The sequence below is a fragment of the Adiantum capillus-veneris genome, chromosome 27 (assembly GCF_014529385.1).
Source record: "Adiantum capillus-veneris isolate H3 chromosome 27, ASM1452938v2, whole genome shotgun sequence".
Lineage (NCBI taxonomy): Eukaryota > Viridiplantae > Streptophyta > Polypodiopsida > Polypodiales > Pteridaceae > Adiantum > Adiantum capillus-veneris.
The window spans coordinates 99,888,472-99,912,392 of record NC_140957.1 but is presented as its reverse complement, the minus strand read 5'-3'; positions in this window follow the sequence as shown (position 1 = coordinate 99,912,392).

Here is a 23,921-nt window from a genome sequence, read left to right as displayed (position 1 = left end):
CATAGAGATTCTGGTTTGAAGGTCCACCACTTGTCCAACCTTGCCTTCATGTATGGAGATACTCAAGAGTGCAATGCTTCTCTAAGCTAGGGAGGTCCACTACATATACGATCTATGATGGGTTTTATCATGGGAGGTTTCATTTTAGTATTGACCACTTCTCCAGCTCCGCTTGTCCAACCTCAGATCCATTGAATCATGGAGAATAAAGGTCTACCGACCCTCCAAAATAGGCAAGAAAATCTCTCTAAAACCCATGAATTGTTAATATATGCTATGCTGTGGAGTTTTGTCTGAAGGTCCACTCCTTATCCAAGCTACAATCCATTGAATCATGGAAATAAGTAAGATATATCTCTAGTCCAAGATAGGATCCATTGAAACATAGAGAGAATCAAGTTCCACCACTTGTCCAAGCTATGCATGGGTAATTGATATAAGGACCACTACGTTTTCACCTATACTATGCTCTATCATGGATGGTTTCATATCCCACCAATTTTCCAACCTATTTAGTAGGTTGTATTATGGGGGTTTGGTTTCAAGGTACTTCACTTGTCTAAGGTGGGTTCCATTGAACCATGGAGAGAAACAATGTCTACCACTTGTCCAAAATATGCTCCTTTAAAACATAAAAGCAAGGTCCACCACTTGTCCAAGCTAATGTTTATCTCCATTGAAGCATGGAGAGAAACAAGGTCTACCACCTGTCCAAAATATGCTCCATTGAAACATAAAAGCAAGGTCCACCACTTGTCCAAGCTAATATAACAAATGGGTGTTGGTTACAAGGTGTACCACACTTGTCTAAACTAGTCTCCATGAAAGGTCCACCACATGTCCAAGCTATATGAGCTTGGTTTGAATCTCTACCACACCTCGTGAAATTACATGGTGAAGACTCATTCAAATTGTTGAAGCCCTCAAGAAGTGCATCTTGAATCAATTTGTCTTGCTTCAACTACTTGATTCGATTATACATGTCAGTTGCATCACCATCCTTTGCACTCTTTGACAGTAAAATCTTCTCATCTCTAATCTCTTCTTGAATAGTCTTTACCTCCGATTCCTCAAGGCCACAAAGGTATCTAAATACAGTTGTTGTGGGTTTCTTATTCTCATCTTCTAGACTTTCAATGATTTCTATCCAGCAATCATAAATTAAATCAGAGTACGTGACCATGTGTGCCTGTTTAGCAATCCAACTTGCTGCTGCACTCATTCTTGCCAATCGAAGAAAATCCCAAAAAGAAATAGAGAAATAATTAAACTATTGAGCAATATTTTTTAATTAATCACTATCAAAAAGACAAAGAAAATAACTTACATCCCATTCGGCACGAGATGCATGTCCCTCTGCAATTCCACTTGCTGCCTTTGGTGGTCGTCCTGAGAAGATCCATTGACTCCGTAAATGTCTCAATATTTGGCTGTAAGGTTGCTTGACATACAATGTCTGAGCCTCCTCATTTGCAATGGCAGATATAGCAGTTGCAACAAATGGAGTAGCATTTCACAACAATGCGAGCCTTTCTAAATTTATACACGCTAATCAGTCTTTCAAATATCTCTTTGTTGTTTTGTTCATTGTGAAGCAAAACTTTTGCAGCATAGATTGAATGCTGCCCATCAAGAATCCAATAATGATAATCTTTAATTTTTTGCTCTTCTACCTCTTCTACTGCCAAAGGAGTCCCCTTCTTTGACTTTGCATTTCGAACAGGCATCAAATATGCACAAGGTGCAGGCTTGGTCGTACTCCGTGAAAATCCAAATAACACACTTTCAACGTGTTTTTTATCCATAATATGTGCATTATAGTGATCAGGAGCAAGCCAACAATTTTGAATAGGGATATCAAATTCCCTATATTGGAAAGGAAAATAGTTTATGTACTTATTCATTCCACCTGTATCTTTTTCTTGTCCTTTCATGGCCTCAGCTTCTAAAACATCTGGATCCACAATTCTCATCTTTGACATTGAACCCTCTGTTGATGAGGATGCCAAAGATGCCTTGTCTACATCCAAAATGGAACTAGTTCTCTTAGCTACTACTTTTTGTACTTTTGCTTGCTTCTTTGTGGATGGTGGTCATGAAGCTTTCACCTTTTTTCGTTGTAGTGTGGCAATGATGGAGCTTTGAAGTTGATCTGCTGTGATATTTGGATTTGATTCTGCAAACTTCCATCCTCGAGAAAACATTGTCTCTTCTTTGTTTCTAGACATGCGCTCCAATGCATATGCTCCTGGAGATAGTTGAAATTCTAGATTCATTGGAACTAGAATGTTAATGCATTCCACGTCCGGATGACTATCAACTACAGAGAGAGATGCTTCCACAACTTGTACAACATCTTGAAACAAGTTGTCCTTCTCCTTTTTGCCAATAAATAGATGCACCTTATGAAATTGTGCACCCTCTATACCATGTATGTCCAAATACCATTTCCTAAGATCATTGCAAGTATAGTCAACTAAAACAGCAACCCTTGCAACCAGTTTTTTTGGAGCCATCTTTCCTGAAACAAAAAAAAAACCAAATGTTATTTTAACATATACTTTTTTGTAATGGATTAAGTTTGTGTGAATACAAGGTTCACCACTTGTTCAAGCTAGATCTAAGAAAGTATACATATTGATATTTTAAGCTCGTAAACAAAGGGAAGGGAGAAGTAAGTTCCAACACTTGTCCAAGCTCAGCTCTAGACAACATGGAGAGATTTGAGGTCTACTAATTTTCTAAGATAGGCTAACTCTATTGAAACATAGAGAGAAGCAAAGGTCCACCACTTGTCCAATCTAGGGTCCATTGAAACATGGAGAGAAGGGTGCTCCACCATTTGTCTAAAATAGGCTCCATTGAAACATGAAGAGAAGCAAGCTGCACCATGTCTCCGAGATGCTAGGCTCCATTGAAATACCTTAAACCCACGATATTTTTTATATTTGGGGTTTAAATTCAAGGTCCACTACATGTCCAACCTATTGTCCCTAGTAGCATGAGTGGTTTGGTCTCAAGATTCACCACTTTTCCACTCTATGTCATTATATCAAGAATATCTCGGTGTTAAGGTCCAACACTTGTCCAACCTATAAGGCTATATGTTAAATGGTATTATTTATCACCACTTGGAATGCACATGATAGGTTTTACATAGGGGTCTGGTTCCAAGGTCCACCACTTGTCCAAGCTAACTCTATTGAAACATAGAGAGAAGCAAAGGTCCACCACTTGTCCAAGCTAGGCTCCATTAAAACATGAAGAGAAGGATGCTCCACCATTTGTCCAAGCCAGGTTCGACTGAAACATGAAGAGAAGCAAGCTGCAGCATGTCTCCAAGATGCTAGGCTCCATTGAAATATCTTAAACCCATGATATTTCGTACATGGGGGGTTTAAATTCAAGGTCCACCACTTGTCCAACCTATTATCCTTAGTAGCATGAGTGGTTTGGTCTCAAGATTCACCACTTTTCCACTCTATGTCATTATATTAAGAAGATCTGGGTGTTAAGGTCCACCACTTGTCCAACCTATAAGGCTATATCTTAAAGGGTATTCTTTCTCGCCACTTGGAGTTACGATGATATGTTTTACATGGGGTTTTGGTTCCAAGGTCCACCACTTGTCCAAGATAACTTTATTGAAACATAGAGAGAAGCAAAGGTCCACCACTTGTCCAAGCTAGGCTCCATTGAAACATGGAGAGAAGGATGCTCCACGATTTGTCCAAGATAGGATCCATTGAAACATGAAGAGAAGCAAGTTGCACCATGTCTGCAAGATTCTAGGCTCCATTGAAATACCTTAAAGCCATGATATTTCGTACATGGGGGGTTTACATTCAAGGTCCACCACTTGTCCAACCTATTATCCCTAGTAGCATGAGTGGTCTGGTCTCAAGATTCACCACTTTTCCACTCTATGTCATTATATTAAGAATATATGGGTGTTAAGGTCCACCACTTGTCCAGCCTATAGGGCTATATCTTAAAAGGTATTCTTTCTCGCCACATGGAGTGACCATGATATGTTTTACATGGGGTTTTGGTTCCAAGGTCCACCACTTGTCCAAGCTAACTCTATTGAAACATAGAGAAAAGCAAAGGTCCACCACATGTCTGAAGGGGATCGGGGAGCACCACAGACAGAGAGTGAGAGAGAGAGAGAAGGAGACAGACACGATGTGGGTGGGGAGACTCCAAGAGTGAGCAGCCCCCTATACACTTATGCTATGTATAAGGTATACAAGTCAGTGGGCGCCCAAACTCTGGGCGGCCGGGCAAGGCACAGGCGCCTATACCCCAACAACCTCCCACTTAAAGGTGACTGTGCCTTTAAGCAAGGGAACCTAGTCTAAAGACTACAAAAGGTGAGAGAAAACCGCTCTCAACCGATGCCCACTGGCTGGCTGTGATCGTGTGCATCCGGCTGTCCTGCTCCCGTGTAAGTCCATACACCACCAGACATACCGCACACGTACTGCAAGTATGTACGCAATACCTGCATATCTCCCTCGTGCACTATGCCATCATCAGTCAACAAACAACTGACAATCCCAACTGCAAATGCTCCCACTGCAGCTGCAATATCCGGTCTCAAGATCAACATCTCATACATGAGACCACCGAATGCCGATGCAATGCTAGCGGGCCCTGCTAGCTCTACGGAGCATGCATCAACATATATATCCCTGGCAATAGGCATCTCTGACTGACAAGGCGTGTCAGCCACATGCATCTCCTGACTGTCCGCAAAAGACGCATCAACCTGTCGTGCAACCTCATAGCAAACCAGCTGCTCTAGGTGTCTGCTGGAAGACATATCCTGCACAACTATATCCCCATGCTCACTGTCGAGCATAGAAAGGAATGACTGCATAATCGCTGACATCTCAGCCTCCTCTGCAATCATCCACTGCAAACATGACCACTCAATCTGCTGTGACTCACTAGAGCTCTCATGCTCTAACTCCGTATGCATAGACTCTTGCACAATGTCCTCCTGTTGTGACTCACTAGAGCAAGACCACTCTACCTGTCTATCTTGCATAGAAGTATCTCGCACAACCGACTCTCTGCTTTGCTCAGTCACTAGCAAAGCATGCATGTCTGACTGTGTCACCTCTCTGTGTGACTGCTCAAGTCGTGCCCCAACTGTGTGCACAACGAGCTCACTACTCTGCACTCCATGCAAAGCATCCTGCAACCCACAAGCAAAAGAGACTCGCCTGCTCTCTCGCTGTCTACCTGGCTGGGTGATCACAGAGACAACACCGTCTCTCGCGTGATCCACATGCAATGGGTAACCTGTACCACTCCTGGCACCTCTCGCAATCACTAGCGAACCCAAATGCATCACAAAATCTCGCTCTCGTAGCGAAATCTGACATCCACAATCTCTAAGCTGACCAATCGAGATCAAACTCACTGTCAAATCTGGTACATAGCGCACATGTCGTAACAAGTAAGATGCACCACTCGGTAATGACAGTCTCACATCTCCTGCACCTGCTATCGCATGCACCGATCCATCGGTCAAACGTACACTGCCAAGCATCCCGCTAGAATAGCTACAAAACCATGCACGATGCGGCGTGACATGAAACATAGCATCTGCGTCTAGCAACCACTGCGAAGGGAGTGCACTATCCACATGTATAATATCTCGTGCATAGCTCGAGGTAAAAGTGACATCCCCGTCACTAGTATACTTCGACACTACATGTGCCTCAACTGTCAAAGCAACTGAGTCCATGGCATCACTACATACATCTCTGAGACTGCCATGTCTCCTACGATGTCGCATACGACGAAAACAACGCCGTCTAACGTGTCCAGAATGACCACAATACCAACATATCACCTGTCGGCATACTCGTGAATGTACATGTCTCACACGAGTCCTTGATGACTCAGATCTATCATACATATCATGTAATCTGCGCCAAAGTGCTCTCGAAGTAGTCTCATACATAACAAGAGCATATACAGATTCCGCAAGGTGCAAAGAGAGCGTAGATAGTGCCATCTCCTCTAGCTCCTGCCACTGATCATCAGACATGTTTGAAGGTCTATCTACATCACCACTCAATGGTCGATGCAACCCTCGCTGTGTCAATGCATCAAGCATACACTCTCTCCATGCCGCAAAGTCTGACCCATCAAACATGCGCATCTGTGAGAGGTCACAATCTGATCGATCACCTGTCTCTGTCATGAGCACAATGTAGCAAACTAGAAAGCAAAACCACCTCACCAACAACACCTGGAAACTGTCTACCAATATGGCCAGAAACACAATGTAAAACCTGTGAGACACACTCCAAAATAGAGCTCCCGCAATGTCAATACAAGCCTCGCATGCTCTAGTATCACACTGCAATCTGTGAGCTAATCACCAAGCCCACACTGTGCGGTATCGATGCATACACATGCACAAATCTCCCACCTGCAGAGAACACCGCACGCAAATGTTGAGTGCAACCCGCAATCTCTACCTAGATTGCATAAATGATGCGCATAAAACTCCTGGGAAAATTTCGCCAGAGTTTCGTCAGTAAAACGGCCACAAAAACCAGTAACCAAACTGACTGCACGCTCAAAATCATGAGCAACCAAAGCACATCAAACCACACTCCAAATGCGTGCACCAATCTCCACACTTTGCATACATCATTGCAAACACCTGCAAATCTAGTACACAAATATCTGCTCTACCTGTGACTGCCAAAAAAAACATGCTCGAGGCATACATTGCCGAGCTCAAAATGCAATCACATTAGTCTCCCTCAGCATCAAACCACATAAGGCATACATCGTATCCTCCCACCTGTGAGGAAACTTGCAGCAAATATCACTCTCACATCTGAGAGCAAACCATGTGTGGAATCCTCGACACACAATAAACAACTGCTGCTGCAGAAAAATCAGCGTTCAGAATTTTAAAATTCTGATATGACAAGCGCGTCCGGAGCGTGCCAAAACCCAAGGTAGACTTCTGGATCACATGTATCCGAGTCCGAGTGTGCAAAATATGTCAAAAACAGTGTTTTTGAGACCCGAGAGTGCACAAATAAACTTGCTGCTGTACCTGCTGTAATTCAAAGAATAATTTCAGCAATAGACATCACCATCGCGTCCGGAGCGTGCCAAAACCCCAGGTTACACCTTAACCTTGCATAAATCGCATTCCGTATGCAAAAGTTATGCAAAAAACACTGTTTTTGGGGCCCGAAAAATGACCTGCGGAAATGAAAATCTGCATTCTTCCTGCAAGTATGGCTGCAAATAACCATACACACTTGCAATACACTCTTCCCTCAACCTTGGGAATTCTCCTCAAGCTTCCATGAGCACAGATCTGGTGTTTGCTCACCGATCTCAAGCTTCCACCGAAAGCGACCATAGCCGAAAGCTCACTTCTCTGTAGCACTCCATCTGTCGTGAAGCCAAAGCTCTGATACCAATTGAAGGGGATCGGGGAGCACCACAGACAGAGAGTGAGAGAGAGAGAGAAGGAGACAGACACGATGTGGGTGGGGAGACTCCAAGAGTGAGCAGCCCCCTATACACTTATGCTATGTATAAGGTATACAAGTCAGTGGGCGCCCAAACTCTGGGCGGCCGGGCAAGGCACAGGCGCCTATACCCCAACAATGTCCAATCTAGGGTCCATTGAAACATGGAGAGAAGAATCCTCCACCATTTGTTCAAGGTACGCTACATTGAAAGATGAAGAGAACCAAGCTACACCATGTCTCCAAGATGCTAGGCTACATTCAAAAACCTTAAACCCATGTTATTTCGTACATGGGGACTATACGTTCAAGGTCCACCACTTGTCCAACCTATTATCTCTAGTAGCATGAGTGGTTTGGTCTCAAGATTCACCACTTTTCCACTCTATGTTTCTATATTAAGAATATCTGGGTGTTAAGGTCCACCACTTGTCGAACCCATAAGGCTATATCTTTATCTTTATTCTTTCTCACCACTTCGAGTTACGATGATAGGTTTTACATGGGGGTTTGGTTCCAAGGTCCATCACTTTTCCAAGCTAACTCTATTGAAACATAGAGAGAAGCAAAGGTCCACCACTTGTCCAAGCTAGGCTCCATTGAAACATAGAGAGAAGGATGCTCAACCATTTGTCCAAGATAGGCTCCATTGAAACATGAAGAGAAGCAATATGCACCATGTGTCCAACATGCTAAGCTCCATTGAAATACCTTAAACCCATGATATTTCGTACATGGGGGGTTTACATTCAAAGTCCACCACTTGTCCAACCTATTATCCTTAGTAGCATGAGTTGTTTGGTCTCAAGATTCACCACTTTTCCACTCTACGTTGTTATAGTAAGAAGATGTAGGTTTTAAGGTCGACCACTTGTCCAACCTATAAGGCTAGATCTTAAAGGGTATTATTTCTCACCACTTGATATGACCATGATATGTTTTACATGGGGGTTTGGTTCCAAGGTCCACCACATGTCTGAGCTAACTCTATGGAAACGTAGAGAGAAGCAAAGGTCCACAACTTGTCTAAGCTAGACTCCATTGAAACATGGAGCGAAGGATGATCGCACATTGGTCGAAGATAGGCTTCATTGAAACATGAGAAAGAAGCAAGCTGCACCATGTATCCAAGATGCTAGGATCCATTGAAATACCTTTAACCCATGATATTTTGTACATGTGGGGTTTAAATTTAAGGTCAACCACTTATCCAAGTTATTATCCCTAGTAGCATGAGTGGTTTGGTCTCAAGATTCACCACTTTTCCACTCTATGTCATTATATTAAGAAGATCTGGGTGTTAAGGTCCACCACTTGTCCAACCTATAAGGCTATATCTTAAAGGGTATTCATTCTCGCCACTTGGAGTGACCATGATAGGTTTTAAATGGGGGTTTGGTTCCAAGGTCCACCACTTGTCCAAGCTAACTCTATTGAAACATCGAGAGAAGCAAAGCTCCACCACATGTCCAATCCAGGGTCCATTGAAACATGGAGAGAAGGATGCTCCACCATTTGTCCAAGATACGCTCCACTGAAACATGAAGAGAAGCAAGCTACACCATGTATCCAAGATGCTAAGCTCCACTGGAATACCTTAAACCAATGATATTTCGTACATGGGGGCTGTACATTCAAGGTCCACCACTTGTCCAACCTATTATCTCTAGTAGCATGACTGGTTTGGTATGAAGATTCACAACTTTTCCACTCTATGTCATTATATTAAGAATATATGGGTGTTAAGGTCCACCACTTGTCCAACCGATAAGGCTATATCTTAAACTTTATTCTTTCTCACCACTTGGAGTTACGATGATAGGTTTTACATGGGGGGTTTACATTCAAGGTCAACCACTTGTCTAAGCTATTATCCCTAGTAGCATGAGTGGTTTGGTCTCGTCATTCACCACTTTTCCACTCTATGTCGTTATATTAAGAAGATCTAGGTTTTAAAGTCGACCACTTGTCCAACCTATAAGGCTAGATCTTAAAGGGTATTATTTCTCACCACTTGGAATGACCATGATATGTTTTACATGGGGTTTTGGTTCCAAGGTCCACCACTTGTCCAAGCTAACTCTATGGAAACATCGAGAGAAGAAAAGTTCCACCACTTGTGTAAGATAGGCTCCATTGAAACATGCAGAGAAGGATGATCCCCCATTGGTCCAAGATAGGCTTCATTGAAACATGATAAAGAAGCAAGCTGCACCATGTCTCCAAGATGCTTGGCTCCATTGAAATACCTTAAACCCACGATATTTTGTACAAGTGGGATTTAAATTCAAGGACTGCTACTTGTCCAAGTTATTATCCCTAGTAGCATGAGTGGCTTGGTCTCAATATTCACCACTTTTCCACTCTATGTCACTATATTAAAAAGATCTGGGTGTTAAGGTCCACCACTTGTCCAACCTATAAGGCTATATCTTAAAAGGTATTCTTTCTCGCCACTTGGAGTGACCATGATTGGTTTTACATGGCGGTTTGGTTCCAAGGTCCACCACTTGTCCAAGCTAACTCTATTGAAACATAGAGAGCAGCAAAGGTCCACCACTTGTCCAAGCTAGGGTCCATTGAAACATGGAGAAAACGATGCTCCACCATTTGTCCAAGATATGCTCCATTGAAACATGAAGATAAGCAAGCTACACCATGTCCCCAAGATGCTAGGATCCATTGAAATACCTTAAACCCACGATATTTTGTACATGGGGGTTTTACATTCAAGGTCAACCACTTGTCCATGCTATTATCCCTAGTAGCATGAGTGGTTTGGTCTCGAGATTCACCACTTTTCCACTCTATGTCATTATATTAACAAGATTAGGATCTTAAGGTCCACCACTTGTCCAACCGATAAGGTTTTATCTTAAACTTTATTCTTTCTCACCACTTGGAGTTACGATGATAGGTTTTACATGGGGGTTTGGTTCCAAGGTCCACCACTTGTCCAAGCTAGCTCTATTGAAACATAGAGAGAAGCACAGGTCCACCACTTCTCCAAGCTAGGATCCATTGAAACATGGAGAGAAGGATGCTCCACGATTTGTCCAAGATAGGATCCATTGAAACATGAAGAGAAGAAAGTTGCACCATGTCTCCAACATGCTAGGCTCCATTGAAATACCTTAAACCCATGATATTTCATACATGGGGAGTTTACAGTCAAGGTCCACCACTTGTCCAACCTATTATCGATAGTAGCATGTTTGGTTTGCTCTTAAGATTCACCAATTTCCCACTCTAGGTCATTATATTAAGAATATCTGGGTGTTAAGGTCCACCACTTGTCCAACCTATAAGACTATATTTTAAAGGTTATTCTTTCTGACCACTTGGAGTGACCATGATAGGTTTTACATGGGGGTTTGGTTCCAAGGTCCACCACTTGTCCAAGCTAAATCTATTGAAAGATAGAGAGAAGTAAAGGTCCACCACTTGTCCAAGCTAGGCTCCATTGAAACATGTAGTGAAGGATGCTTTACCATTTGTCCAAGATAGGCTCCACTGAAACATGAAGAGAAGCAATCTGTACCATGTCTCTAAGATGATACGCTCCATGGAAATACATTAAAACCACGATTTGTCTTAAATGGGGTGTTTACATTCAAGGTCCACCACTTGTCCAACCTATTATCTCTAGTAGCATGAGTGGTTTGGTCTCAAGATTCACCACTTTTCCACTCTATGTCATTCTATTAAGAATATCTGGGTGTTAAGGTCCACCACTTGTCCAAGCTAGCTCTATTGAAACATAGAGAGAAGCAAAGGTCCACCACTTGTCCAAGCTAGGCTCCATTGAAACATGGAGAGAAGGATGCTCCACCATTTGTCGAAGCTAACTCTATTGAAACATGCGGGGTTTACGTTCAAGGTCCACCACTTGTCCAAGATTTTATCACTAGTAGCATGAGTGGTTTTTTTTAAAGGTTCACCACTTTTTAACGCCATGTCATTATGTTACGAATATCTAGGTGTTAAGGTCCACCACTTATCCAACCTATAAGGCTATATCTTAAAAGGTTGTTCTTTCTCACCACTTGGAGTGACCATAATAGGTTCTACATTGGGGTTTGGTTCCAAGTTTCACCACTTCTCCAAGAAAAATCTATTGAAACATAGATATAAGCAAAGGTCCACCACTTGTCCAAGCTAGGGTCCATTGAAACATGGAGAGAAGGATGCTCCACTATTTGTCCAAGATAGGCTCCATTGAAACACAAAGAGAAGCAAGCTGCACCATGTCTCCAAGATGCTAGGCTCCATTGAAATACCTTAAACCCACGATATTTCGTACATGGGGGGTTTACATTCAAGGTCCACCACTTGTCGAACCTATTATCACTAGTAGCATGAGTGGTTTGCTCTCAAGATTCACCACTTTTCACTCTATGTCATTATATTAAGAATATCTGGGTGTTAAGGTCCACCACTTGTCCACCCTATAAGGCTATATCTTAAAGGTTATTCTTTAGCACCACTTGGAGTGACCATGATAGGTTCTACATGGGAGTTTGGTTCCAAGGTCCACCACTTGTCCAAGCTAACTCTATTGAAACATACAGAGAAGCAAAGGTCCACCACTTGTCCAAACTAGGATCCATTGAAACATGGAGAGAAGGATGCTCCACCATTTGTCAAAGATAGGCTCCATTGAAACATCACGAGAAGCAAGCTACACCATGTCTCCGAGATGCTATGCTCCATTGAAATACCTTAAACCCACGATGTTTTGTATATGTGGGGTTTGAATTCAAGGTCCACCACATGTCCAACCTATTATCCCTAGTAGCATGAGTGGTTTGGTCTCAAGATTCACCACTTTTCCACTCTATGTCATTATATTAAGAAGATCTCGGTGTTAAGGTCCAACCCTTGTCCAACCTATAAGGCTACATCTTAAAGGTTATTCTTTCCTACCACTTGGAGTGACCATGATAGGTTTTACATGGGGGTTTGGTTCCAAGGTCCACCACTTGTCCAAACTAGGCTCCATTGAAACATGGAGACAAGGATGCTCCACCATTTGTCGAAGCTAACTCTATTGAAACATGGGGAGTTTACGTTCAAGGTCCACCACTTGTCCAAGCTTTCATCGCTAGTAGCATGATTTCTTTTGTCTCAATATTCACCACTTTTTCACTCTATGTCATTATATTCACAATATTTCAGTGTTAAGGTCCACCACTTGTCCAACCTATAAGGCTATATCTTAAAGGTTATTCTTTCTCACCATGTATCCAAGATTCTAGGCTCCATCGAAATACCTTAAACCCATGATATTTCGTACACGGGGGGTTTACATTCAAGGGACACCACTTGTCCAAGCTATTGTCTCTAGTAGAATGAGTGGTTTGTCTCGAGATTCACCATTTTTCACCTCTATGTCATTATATTAAGAATATCTGGGTGTTAAGGTCCACCACTTGTCCAACCTATAAGGCTATATCTTAAAGGTTTTTCTGTTACCACTTGGAGTGACCATGATAGTTTTTACATGGGGGTTTGGTTCCAAGGTCCACCACTTGTCCAAGCTAACTCTATTGAAACATAGAGAGAAGCAAAGGTCCACCACTTGTCCAGGCTAGTCTCCATGGAAACATGGAGAGAAGGATGCTCCACAATTTGTCCAAGATAGGCTCCATTGAAACATGAAGAGAAGTAAGTTGCACCATGTCTCCAAGATGCTAGGCTCCATTGAAATACCTTAAACCCACGATATTTCGTAGATGGGGGGTTTACTTTCAAGGTTCACCACTTGTCCAAGCTATTATCACTAGTAGAATGAGCGGTTTGGTCTGAAGATTCACCAGTGTTCCACTCCATGTCATTATATTAAGAATATCTGGGTGGTAAGGTCCACCACTTGGCCAACCTATAAGGCTATATCTTAAAGTTTATTCTTTCTCACCACTTGGAGTGACCATACATGTGGGTTTGGTTCCAAGGTCCACCACTTGTCCAAGCTAACTCTACTGAAACATAGAGAGAAGCAAAGGTCTACCACTTGTCCAAGCTAGGGTCCATTGAAACATGGAGAGAAGGATGCTCCACCATTTGTCCAAGATAGGCTCCATTGAAACATGAAGAGAAGCAAGCTGCACCATGTCTCCAATATGCTAGGCTCCATTGAAATACCTTCAACCCACGATATTTTGTACAGGGTTTACATTCAATGTCCACCACTTGTCCAACCTATTATCCTTAGTAGCATGAGTGGTTTGGTCTCAAGATTAACCACTTTTCCACTCTATGTCGTTATATTAAGAAGGTTTGGGTGTTAAGGTCCACCAGTTGTCCAACCTATCAAGCTATATCTTAAATGATATTTTTTCTCACCACTTGGAATGTGCATGATATGTTTTACATGGGGTTTTGTTCCAAGGTCCACCAATCGTCCAAGCTAGATCTATTACATATATATTATACATACAATATTCAACTAGATTCCCTACCTATCATGTCCAGTAGCATGGATGCTTTGGCTTTAAGGTCCACCACTTGTCCAACCTATACTCTCTTATGTAAGGGAGATCTCGCTATAAATTCAAAACCTTTCCGCCTAAATTTAAAATTCAAAATCTTATCGCCGCCTAAATTTAAAATATCCCTCCCAAATTTTAAATATCCCGCCTAAATTTCAAAATATCCCGCCCAAATTTTAAAATTCAAACTTTTTTATAAATTTTAAATTTTACCACTTAAATTTAAAATATTCCACGCGAAATTGATTTTAAATTCAAGTTTACGACAAAAAGATATCATTATCCCACCTAAATTCAAATATGCAAACCTCAAATCATTATATTGTACATAAATTCAAACAAATTCAAATTAACAAGCCTAAACTGATATTAGTTTGCATAGATATAAATTTATCACACCTAAATTATGTCACCATGTTAGAGAGAGTGGTTAGAGAATTTGAACAAGGTCCACCACTTGTCCAACCTAGACACCAAGAAGGATTGAGTGTACAAGGTATTGTTTGGAGTTCCTTATAGTCCACTGGTTTCAAGGTCCACCACTTGTGGTAAGGGTCACCAATAAGTGTATATATTCATCCAAAGAAATACTTTTGTTTTTTTTCTACATGTCCTAGTTTCAACAATTTATTTCCATTAGATGTATCACTAAACAACACTACTTTTATTGAGAAACAGAAGTTACAATCATATCTACAAATGGATTAGAGGAAAATCAGCTCAGCATACATCCAGAACTCGCTACAACAATCGACTTTAACAGATCACGCAAGTAAGTCTTCCATTCAAGTTTACTAGTATTACAATGTGTTAATTATTTGTGATATTTATGTATGAGTATTACAATGAAATAACACAAATATACATACATACACATAGATAACACAGACGCACACATACATGAGCATGTATTTTCAAGAGAGAGATAGCAAGATACAGAGATAGATAGATAGATAGAGAGAGAGAGAGAGAGAGAGAGAGAGAGAGAGAGAAATACTTGTTTCCTAGAGAGAGGAGAGAGAGAAAGATAACAGATTTCACTGTGTTTATATATGTGGAAGAGAGGAAGACGATGTATGGGAATATGTGCACGTATTTTCAAGAGAGAGACAACAAGATAACAGATTTCACTGTGGTTATGTATGTGGAAAAGAGGAAGACGATGTGTGGGAATATGTGCATGTATTTTCAAGAGAGAGACAGCAAGATAAAAGATTTCACTGTGGTTATGTATGTGGAACAGAGGAAGACAATGAGTGGGAATATGTGTATGTGTGCGGGAATACTTTTAAACTATGTATCTCTGTCTTTTGACGAGAGAGTGTGTGTGCAAGAAAGAGTTACAGAGAACCATCTTCTCTATATGGAGAAAGATAGAGAGTGAGAGAGAGAAATACCTGTTTTTTCTCTATTCGTGAGGTGTGCAATGTCTCCTGAGAAGAAGCTATGCCCGATCCTGCCCTTCTGGAAAGAATTGCGTACGATGCTATTTATTTATCTTGTGCACGTGCGAGCTGTCAATCCTGTGCGCTCCACCTGTGCGTTGTGTACGATGCCGGGTTTTCTCCTCTACGTGCACGTATACTCCGACTGTGTGCGATCCATGTGCGCTTTCTATGTGTTTGTTGCTCGCCTGCTTTCTCTATGTGCGTTGCTCGTGCGCTCTCTCTGTGCCTAATCTTGATAGGGTTTATTAGAATGCCATGTATGCTACAAGTCCATGTTTTATCATAGGATTTAAAAAAACAAAAGCAGTATAAAACATTAACCAATTCACACGGTCAAAATTAAAGAAATCATGGTTGAAAATATGCAAAACATGCGTAACTCTATACTAGGAATTCACTTTTTAAACAAATGCTGCCCCTTGCCCCGAAACCCGCCCGGAACAATATCCCAAAATCAGCCTCCCAAGCCCCGCCATCAAGAGCGCTACCCCCAAACCTCACGTGGAAGCGTTGCCTTGTCAGATGCACCCCATTGTGGCATTGCCCTAAGACCCCGCATCTGGCGTGCTAAATTGGAACATTTTTCATTAGTGAAATTTTGAACATAAATTATATTTAGCATATACTTAAATATAATACAAATATTAACATATTAACTATACTACTAATTTACTATAGCAGTTCTAAATTATGTCCCATACTATATTTAAGGTGCCAAAGGTTTGCCCTTATGGTCCTAGATTTAGCCAAGTGGTCAACACATATAGGACCAAGTGCACACTGTGCCACGAAACTTGTCCACTTCTTCACTTGCCAAAGTTTAGGCCACATGGTCAATCCTAAGTTTCCAATGTTCTTATTATGTCATAAGAGACAACACTTCTTTTTTGTCACCTTTTGCCTCGTGGAAACCCTATGCTTGTTTTCACATACTTAGGCACGTCAAGCCATAATAAATTTTCATTACTCTTCGGCAACCCTTTTGTTCAAGTCTTTGAAAAAACGTTGTTTAAGGCCACCCTAAACCATTTTCATTTAGGGGTGTCTAAAACTAGCTTTTTGGCAATTTGAGAAGAAAATGGTCAAAGTTTTATACTTTGTTTTAACCACTTGACCAATTCAAATATTGGAAATCAAGGTCTTGTAATAATTTTCTTTGGACATCACACATTAAAACTAGGTCCCTCACTTGTCCAAGCTATGCTCTAATACAATAAAGGGATTTTGGTTTCAAGATGCACCACTTTCCCAACCTTGATTCCATTAAAGAAGCTATCTCTACTTATAATTTAATAGCAAGGTCCTGTAGCAGTTCACATTGATCATTTTCCATGACAACAGCTAGGTCCACCACTTATCTAAGCTATGCTCTAATAGAGTAAGGGGGTTTTGGTTTCAAGATCCACCACTTGTCCAAACTTGATTTGGGAAGCAAGGTCCTATAATATTTTTCTTTGGACATTCACCATTACAACTAAGTCCACCACTTCTCCAAGCTATGTTCTAATACACTAAGGAGGTTTTGGTTTCAAGGAGAACCAGTTGTACGACTTTGTTTTTGGAAGTAAGGTCTTTACATAGTTCACCTTGGACCTTGGACATTGGATACTACAACTAAGCCCACCACTTTTCCAAGCTATCCTCTATATATAGCCAAAGGGTTTGGGTTTCAAGATTCACCACTTTTCCAACCTTTCTTCCATTAAAGAAAGGAGGGGCATTATAACTAGGTCCACCACTTGTCCAAGATATGCTTTGATATAGAAAGGGGATTTTGGTTTCAATAATCCACCACGTGTTCAAGCTTGCAAGACTCAAGGGATACTTGGACATTGGAAAGAATAGTCCTATAGTAGTTGATAGGTGGAAGTGGGTATTACAACTAGGTCCAACCTATGCTCTCATATAGCAAAGAGGCTTTGGTTTCAAGGTCCACCACTTGTCCAACCTTGCTTCCATTAAAGAAATGAGGGGCTATGTTGTTAAGGCGGTTACGCCGCTAGCGGAAGCTAAATAGCGAGAACTCAACCAACAACAGAATTTGTCAGACGAGGACGGAGCTTGACCCGCAGGCGCATGGAAACAACTAGGTGGGTGTCAAATCACCTACTCGACCTTCTAATGACAATCACTACTAAGGAAATCAAATCTAAGTTCTAAAACACGCAAGTGACTGAAATCCGTACTACGAACGAATGCTATACGAAACAGGATCTAGAATCATTGAATCGATCTCAAACTCAAGGGGAAGTCTATACACTAGGTAAGGACAACACCCTAAAGACTTGAACTGCAAAATCAACCTACAACCACTCCATGCGGCAAACGCGTATGAAGACAGGCCGAAAAATACAGGTGACCGAAACTTGACCCCGATGGTACTAATGTGTAGCTCTACTCGTTGTGGTTCTATAGATATGCTGCACGCTCTATTCCGACACACGAGTTGGAAGAAAACTCACACCAAAGCTCGTAGGAACTTACCACACATAGAAGCCGATAGCGCACACTCTTGGTATCTGTGCGTAGCTCTCACCGTTGCTAACACAATGGTGGTGTCGCTTCTCCAATGGCGGCCCCGTAGCCCGCCTAGCAAGAAGATAAGACTCTCTCTCTCTCTCTCTCTCTCTCTCTCTCTCTCTCTCTCTCTCTCTCTCTCTCTCTCTCTCTCTCTCTCTCTCTCAGACACAGTCACGGCGCTCAAAAACTCACTTTGATTAATAATTGAATCTCCCTTAGGTTACAAAACTTTGGCTTATATACCTCAGCCTTGGAGGTGAGAACATCTCTAATTATTTACATCAACAGGTGAAATTACTTCGGAATTACAAGCTGGAAACTCAATTGAGTCCCGTTACTTAATGAATGGCTCAAATCAAAATTAATGTCGGAAAGACATTTATTACAATCAATGGTTACAAAATGATGGGTGTGAGCAAAAATGTGGGTGTGATCCTCTGCTGGCTCAACACTCCCCCCCTCCGCGTTCATGTCGTCCCTGACATGACGTTTAGGCTTGGTCAATAGAGTCCTGTCATCTTGAGCATCTGCAAATGTGATTCGTAGCGTAGGTTGCCGATGGTCAAGGTTGGGCCGAATATTTTGCTTTCGTGAGTGAAAAGGCCGGTGTAGAAGGCTTCTTCGAATGTTTGCATGTGGAAGCTAGGCAAAAACATAATTCTTTGGTATAAGAGATGTAACACCTTTGGTGATGGCTGCAATGAAAGATCATACATCATATTCGTCACTGTGTCGGCCGTCGATAGTAGACTCGAGGTCGTGGCTTTATCTGGCGCGAACACTTCAATGCATGCTAAGAGAGTCCTGCAGATTTTCTTTAGCATCTGACACGAAAGGTCAGGAGAGCCAGTAAAGAGTTTGATGGTGCCCGTTAGGGTTTTCACCATGTAGGGTTTACCTATTCTCTCTCCTGCCTTTGGTCCTAGCATCCTTGGGTAATTAAGCCAATTTGGCTTCTTTTCTGCAATCCTGCCATGCTCTTTCCAACTTCTGACTCTTGGCGCCGGGCAGAAGGTTGCATCCTCCCGAATCTCCTTTGGAGCCTCTACCAAATAGATGAGGTAGGCTGGGTATTTGTTCAGCCAACCTTTCCTCCATCTAGGTTGAGAATCTACAATCTTCTTTGATTGTTCATCCTTTGTGATGTCGCCTTCGTAAAGAGCGACATACTACTCCTCCTCTATTCTCTTTTTCGTCTTTATCACTTCAAATTTCATCAGAGGGAAAGGCAGGCTGGGTTGCATCCACTCTTCATGGAGCACTTTTGTGTCTAAACCTTGAAGTCTAATGGAGATGAGGAGTCTCCTTTCCCATTCCATTTCCGCCTTGGCACTTTCCTCTATTGACTTTTCTATTTGGTCCTGGAGCCTTTGTTCTTCTTCTTCAGAGATTCCTGAAGTCGAGGCCACTTCTTGAACTGGGGCTGGATCTTCAATTGTGGTTGCCTCTCCAGTTTCTGGTAGCTCTATGGCTGCTCCCCCTACTTCTTCTTGTGGTGGCTCTGTTTCTCTTCTTTGTTGCTCTTGGAGGTCTTGGAGCTGTTTGCGGAGGGCCTCATTTTCTGTCCTTAGTGTTTGGTTTTCTGATGTGAGCCTCTCCTCTGCAGCCAATGATCCCTCCGCCATGTGCAATCTTTGCACTTGCTCTAACCTTAGCTCTCTTTGCAAACTTCTGACTTGATCTTCCAGAGCTGGTACGAGGGCTCCCTCTTGTTCTGTTCCTGCTCTGCTAGCTCTAGGGGTGGTCCTGAGTCTCGTGATTGTCCTTTCTTGAAGTTTGACTCTTTCCCTTAGCTCAATGAGCTCATCCTTGGCTGCCTCCAGCTCATCTTCTATTCGCTCCTTTGCTTCCTGTGAACTTGTTACCTCTCTTGAAGCTTCGGCTAGTTGGAGTATCAAGCTGTCTCTCTCGTTTTCTGCGTCGTAGAGTGATGCTTTATGACTTTCAGATTCAGTCATAGCATTCTCTAACTTCTTCTGCAACTCTGCTTCCTTTTGTTTTGCTGTCTCAATTGCTACTTCCTTTGCTCTGGATCTTTCTTTAATCTTGCTGAGAAGTTCATGCACCATGTGCATGTCTTTTTCATCTTCGTCTGTCAACTTGACAGCTCTTTCTGCCACCACCTCCAATGGCTTCGGCTCTTCTAGTATGTTCTGTTCGTCCATTTTCTCTTCACTCTCCATTGTACCTTTTGTCTTTTCCTTCGTCCCTTTCCGATCATCTTGTTTTCGTAGGGATATCCCATAAACTGCCTCCAGGGCCTCTTCTTCACTGTATCCGATCGCTACCAGATCCTCATAATCATCTTTCTTTTGCTGAACTGGATCTATCTCCTTTCCCTTGGTCCCGGCCTCCGGCTTTTCCATAACTTCTGTTTCTATTTCTATTGTGGTCTCCTCCACAATAATTTCCGTCTTCTTCGGGCTTGGTACATCAGTAAAGGAGGGCTGATTGTCCTCAGTCATCTTGGCTTTCCCTTTGTTTGCTTGACCGTCTTTCTCTTGAAGTTCAGTAGACTCATCTACTTCCTTCTTCTCCTTGTCATCCTTTTTCAGCTCAGCTTTTAAAAGCTGTACTTCCTCTTCAGTATAAGGCTCGACAGGTTGCTGCTCCAATATGGCCTCCGACTCCTCATAAGCTCTAATATATTGATCATATTGATCAACATGTGGCCTGGCTGAGCTGGTTCCGACTTTAGTGGGGTCTGGCACCCACATTTCTTCAAAGTCCCTCTTTAGAGCTCTTTCCGCTCTAAACTACTCCACCAGCCTTTCCATTCTTGCGGCTTTTTGACTTTTGGTTTGCTTGGGATCAGCCTTCTTCTTCGCTTTCTTCATGAGCGGCTCGTCCACAGCCTCTTCAGGTTCTGAAACTATTTCTAGTTTTCGGCGTGCTCTTGTGGACGCCCTCTTGGATACTTCTTGTTGTTCTTTCTCTTCATCGGCTTCTCTAAGCCACTCATTCTGGGAGGGAACCCGTGGCCCTTGATCCCTAGCTCCAATAGCTTCATAAGCTATTCTTGTTAGGATTTCTCCTCCTCCTATGTACCTTGGCTTCTGGTTGTGCATGACGATTACTTGCTCGTGGATGTATTGAGCATAATTCACCTCTTTTGGCATGTTGCTCTTCAGTGCCCATGTGATGGTTGTCGCAATGGCATGGGGTGGTGTAGTATACTTCTGCGGTCTTTTACTGCACACATGGAAAAACTGGTTGTATAATCGGCAAAGGGTTGCCGCTCGTTGATCTGCCATATCTCCGTAGGTTGTATTTTGTTTCTTTGATCCATAGACCTCTATGGCCTCCCTTCTTTCTCTGACAGAACTCCCTTTGTTGTGCAGCTTCAATGCATCTACAATGAGCTGTGGAGTGATATGTACTTCAACTGTTTCTCCATCCATGGCTGTCAACGTGGCTTTCCCATCCTTCTGAATGGATGTTGCCAACTCATACACTCTTCTTGTGTCTACACCTGATGGTCTCGAGGTGAAGAACCTGTGTAAGTCAGCCTTTTCCAGGTATCTGCTGATGTTCTCTGATCTGCTATAATCCACTAATTCTCGTGGGATCATAGGTACATCGACCAATTGCCCTTGAGGATCTCTGAAAGTCCCCTGGTAGATCTTTATTCCCTCTTTTTCTAGTACTGCTTCCTCCACCCAAGTCTTGGTTGGCTTGAGGGTTTCTGTTGGAATATCAAAAGGTTCTGCTTCTGTAAGAGCATCCTTGATGGTTGGTCTTTTTCTCTTAGTTGCCGATGACTTAGCGGAATCCATGGATCCTGTAACTCCAATTTCAGAGGTTAGCATCTTTTTAGTACTGAAAGCCGAAATGAAGCTTTTAACTATTCAAATGACTTGAAAATTGAAACATGAGCTATTCAGGGCCTAAGGATGCAATGTAGGTGAAAAAATATGCAAACTGGGCTCAAAAACATGCTTGAGACATCATACGCGCATGATGTCTTTTGTGTCAGAATGACTTCATATTGGTTGTGCTTGTAGCTGATAGTGTATACATGAGTGTCATATGCTTGGATTTGAGTTTGGATCCCATTTGGTCAAGTTTTGGCCAGTTCAGTCCAGTTCAGGCTCTTGGAAAAATTTTGAAAGGGAAATGGATTTTATGATCCAAATTGGATAAAACTTGGTGGTTCACCTTCCAATGGCATGTAGATCACTTTTGTTTGGTGGTTGAAGCCTTGAGGTGCCAAAATCACATAGTGAGACATCATACGCGTATGATGTCTTTTAGTGCATTTTTGGACCAATTTTCTCTATAAGCTTGGTTTTGGCTTTAGATAGGCTTATTCAGTGGATTTATCAAGTTTGGATAGAATTTGGACTAAAAATGCTCTGGAGACATCATACGCGTATGATGTCTTTTGCATCAATTTTTCATGGGATTGGTTTTGTGGACTCTCCATGTGCTAGTGAAGGGCTGTTTATACTCAAATCTTGGTTGGACTTGAATATGTTGGATTTGGGACAAAAATAGGCTTTTTATGAAGGATTTTCTCTAATTGGGCTAATGGGGTGATCCACTTGACCAAATGGTTCCAAACTTCATATGTAGCATGTATTAGATATATATAATGGATGTATGATGACAATGAGTATTTTTGGCTCTGTAAGTGCAAATAGACATCATACGCGTATGATGTCTTTTGTGTCAAAATGGTGCTTTTTTGTTCCAGATAGCTTGTAGAGATGTGTTAATCAACAATTCTACAAAGTTTCAATGAGTTTGGAGTTATTTTGACAAAATTAGGACCAAAAAATCAATTTTATGGCCTACTTTGTGTCTCTTTGGCTTTCTTGGGTTTTCTAACTCCAATTCTCATGATACTTGGTTCATAGGATGTGATTAACATGTGGAATGACGCTATGCACTCAAATGTGAAATGGATGTGAAAATCATGCTGTGAGACATCATACGCTTATGAGTCTTTTCTTGAAATGTTGGTCTTTTTGTGCAAAGAATGCTTTGTGCTAGTGCCTAAGCCCTGCTAACTAGTTTTCAACTTAAAAAGTCATCAGTTTAGCTAAAAAGCCCCCTTATAGGCATTTCAGTCTCCGAAGTCGTCTTTTTTGCCTTGGAGTTGAATTTCTTCAACTTTTCTTCTTGAGAGTTGCATTTCCAGCTCATTGGATATGTTGTGAAGCCATCCTTTGGTTGGACTTGACTTTGGCTCCCCGTTCTCCATCTTCTCCATTTGGTTTCCCGAAAGCGTCTTTTTCACCATCGGTAAGTGAATCAGCTTTCTTTTGGGTTTGCTTGCAAACATAAGTCATCCGTGTATATTTGAAGCTACTTGTGAAGTTTCATGTCATTTGGTCGTCAATTTTAGCCGTTATGCCAAATGACGCTTTGTGTGTCCGCAGCCGAATCGGTTGTTCCGACCTACTTTTGGTGATCCAAACCCGAGATACTCCATGGTTGCATTGCCCTCGATGTTGTTAAGCTTCCTGAGAAGTTTTGTGTCGTTCCGACAACTTTTTTCTGTTTGCCTCTTGCAGGCTCTGTTGACCTAGGGTTTTTCCAGTCGTTCTTTCTCGAGCTTTGAGTGCTAGAAACTCATCTCCTATACTAGGGTAACCCACCTCTAAGTTCTTGTAAGGTTTGGTTAGGCGGTTGTGCCCCTACCTAGCGTTCTTCCCCATTCCCCGTCTGCTCTTGTTTCTTGGTTTTGGTGAGTTTTCGCGACAAAAGTTAACAATAAGCATCAAAAGCTTATGGCAACGAGTCTACCTCTCATGTCTGGTGTCCTCTGAGCTCTCGTAGCAGTCGTAGAAGGCGGTAGAAGGTCGGATTCTCCTGTGTGCTCTTTGCTCTCTCCAAGAAGGTAATAGTGGAAATGAGCTTGAAAGTGATGTGAAAAATACTTAACTTCGGGCTTCCCGGATCACTTGTTGCCAAATTTGACATGTGCTCCTATCTCG